The 2998-nt window shown below is 49.8% G+C and overlaps 1 pseudogene; it reads right to left on the bottom strand.

Annotated features, from left to right (window-relative positions):
- Positions 1–1831: 1831 nt before the first annotated feature.
- LOC118158878 lies at positions 1832–2512 on the bottom strand (annotated as a pseudogene).
- Positions 2513–2998: the final 486 nt, after the last annotated feature.

The raw sequence follows: 2998 nt of genomic DNA, 5'->3' as shown, positions 1-2998 counted from the left end.
CTAGTGAGTAAGGGCTAGGGATTAGCTAGGGGAATAGGTTAAGATTAATGGTAACAGGTGTTTGGGGGTTTAAGTTAAAGGTAGGACTTGAGGTTGCTCATTAGACTGGAATAGACTTGTGGATTCCTTTCAGGGTGAGATGGCATTTAGAGTACCATCAGGTTTTCAGGTTCCTGGTTAGAAAAATTGCCAGGACATGAAATGAACATTTTCCCAGTGAGTGTTGCAGAAGCATCAGCCTTACCTGAACCCCTCTTACCTCTTCCAAATCTTTCTTTCTGTTAGCCAAGACCCTCTTCTCAGCACCAAATCGGCCCCCTTCATTCTCCCAGCTTTCTCCTGACCTCCCCAAATGTGTCACCCTGTTGGGGGCAGCTTTCTGATGGCCTTTATGGATTCAGAGGCTCTGCCTCCCTGCTGTTGGCCAGCCAGGGGCTGGGACAGAAGTGACCTCATAGCCAACATCCACAGGGCTACAAGGAGCTGTTGTGCTCAGGAGGCCTCTTTCCTCCCCCCCCACCTCCCCCCACCCTAGGAGCAGTGGGTGCATGGGATGCCCTGCACAATCCCTCTGCCTGCCAACCAGCTCATCATTCAGAAGGTTTCCCACATGTCCGGAGTCACATTTCCTCATGCAGCCTTTATAAACTCCAGGGAATGAAGGGAATGTCCACCTCTGTGTGGAAAAGTGATTAAGAGCTGAATATATATTTTCGGAAAATGTTGAGATCTCTGCAGAGAAGGAGTTGGCGTGAAAGTCATGATGACTAACATTGCTTTATTCAGCTGGTTTCCAGTGGACCATACTTCCAAGGAGAAGTGACCTTGAGACTCTATCTGTCCCACTGCCCATGATGACACCCTGCGGAAACAGTTTATGGCACTTGGGCTCATTCAGGTTCATCTCACCACACCCACAACATGGGCAGTCTCATATGGACAAGGCAAACATGGACTTCAGATGGAGCCATTTAGTGTCATAGCTGGAGGAATAAAAAACTGTGTGAGCTGGAAGGAGAGCCCATTGCTGGTAGTGGTACTTGTGAGGAGCTGTTCTTGGACAATTACGCTGGAGCAGGAACTCCCAGGGTGTCCAGAGAAGAAGGGCCCAGCCCAGACCCTGCTCTGCTGGTCCTTCCTGTCTCTCCCAGGAGGCCAGCCCAGCTCAGCCCCTCCCCAGCTCTCCACACCTCCCTGTCCTCTCCCCCACCCAGCCCAGCCCAGCAGAACAGCCCCGGCTGGGATGGCACACAAGCAGGAAATGAAGTGGGGGTGAGTGGCAGTGTCCCTGCTGCTGCCATCTGCAGGAGATAAACCCCACCGATCCACCTTCCCCACAATAGAATGGTGAGCAAGTAACCAGAGCAGTCATCACAGGAACACAAGGGCTCTGAAGGAGAGCGTGGGAGATGTAAGGGATAGCAGCTTGGGAAAGACCGAGCTGTTTGGCTCCCTGGCAGTGCTGCTGTGCCAGGACTCTTCTCCCCTCCACCTCTGAACACATCAAGTGTCTCTGCAGCTCTACTACAAGTCTCTGAGGGAGGATCTCAGGCAAGCAAGTCTCTGCAGGGTTCATATTTTTAGATACAAAGAGAGCCTGGTTCTTCATTTACACCAAGCCTGTGAATCAAACAAAACAGGAAAAGATTAAATAGAAGGGGATGAAGAATAAAAATTCTTTGCAGAAAACACTATAGGAAGTAAAGAAAATAAAGAAGAAATATACACACACCAGAATAAGATGATAATAATAATAATAAATCTGGACCTATAATGATTTACTTTATGAGTAATACGCAAAAGATAACATGCAGTTTATTCATTCTGAAAATCATCCAGTCATCAATTTCCACAATGAATCTTTTAGCTCCTGATTCCTCATGCTGTAGATGAGGGGGTTCACTGCTGGAGGCACCACCGAGTACAAAACTGCCAGCAAAACATTCAGGGATGAGGAGGACATGGAGGGAGGCTTCAGGTAGGCAAATATGTCAGTGATGATGAATAGGAAGACCACAGCCAGGTGAGGGAGGCATGTGGAAAAGGCTTTTTGCCGGCCCTGCTGTGATGGGACCCTCAGCACAGCCCTGAAGATCTGCACATAGGAGAAAAGAATGAAAACAAAAAACCCAAAGGCTAAAGCAGCACTAACCACAAGAAGCCCAGCTTCTCTGAGGTAGGCATCAGAGCAGGAGAGCTAGAGGATCTGGGGAACTTCACAGAAGAACTGGTCCAGGACATTGCCTTGGCAGAGGGGGATGGAAAAAGTATTGGCAGTGTGCAGCACAGCATAGAGAAAAGTGCTGCCCCAGGCAGCTGCTGCCATGTTGACACAAGTTCTGCTGTCCATTATTGTCCCATAGTGCAGGGGTTTGCAGATGGCAACATAGCGGTCATAAGCCATGATGGTGAGAAGAGAAAACTCTGCTGCTACAAACAGAACAAAGAAAAAGACCTGGGTAGTGCAACCTGCATAGGAGATGGCCGTTGTGTCCCAGAGGGAATTGGCCATGGCTTTGGGGAGAGTGGTGGAGATGGAGCCCAGGTCGAGGAGGGCGAGGTTGAGGAGGAAGAAGTACATGGGGGCATGGAGGTGGTGGTCACAGGCTACGGCAGTGATGATGAGGCTGTTGCCCAGGAGAGCAGCCAGGTAGATGCCCAGGAAGAGCCCGAAGTGCAGGAGCTGCAGCTCGCGTGTACCTGCGAATGGCAGGAGGAGGAACTCAGTGGGGAAGCTGCTGTTGGACATATGCTTCCTCAGGGCATGGTTGGCTGTCAGTGGTGGAGAAGACACAGAACAAGTTAGAGAGGATTCTCTGAGCAATACCTATATATTCCATTTCATTGAAACCTCCTCAGCAAGACAGGCTGCTTCTTCCCTTTGGGGAAGATGTTCTTTTGCCTCGAGTTTTCAGTTTTACTTCCTAAAGGTGCACAGGGACCAGACAGATCCTCTGTGGGCTCAACCAGAATCAGTACTGACCTACAGCATCTGCTA

Source organism: Oxyura jamaicensis, unplaced genomic scaffold (genome assembly GCF_011077185.1).
Source record: "Oxyura jamaicensis isolate SHBP4307 breed ruddy duck unplaced genomic scaffold, BPBGC_Ojam_1.0 oxyUn_random_OJ59827, whole genome shotgun sequence".
Classification (NCBI taxonomy): Eukaryota; Metazoa; Chordata; class Aves; order Anseriformes; family Anatidae; genus Oxyura; species Oxyura jamaicensis.
Note: the sequence above shows the minus strand (reverse complement) of the source record. Positions and strands in the feature narration are given on the sequence as shown.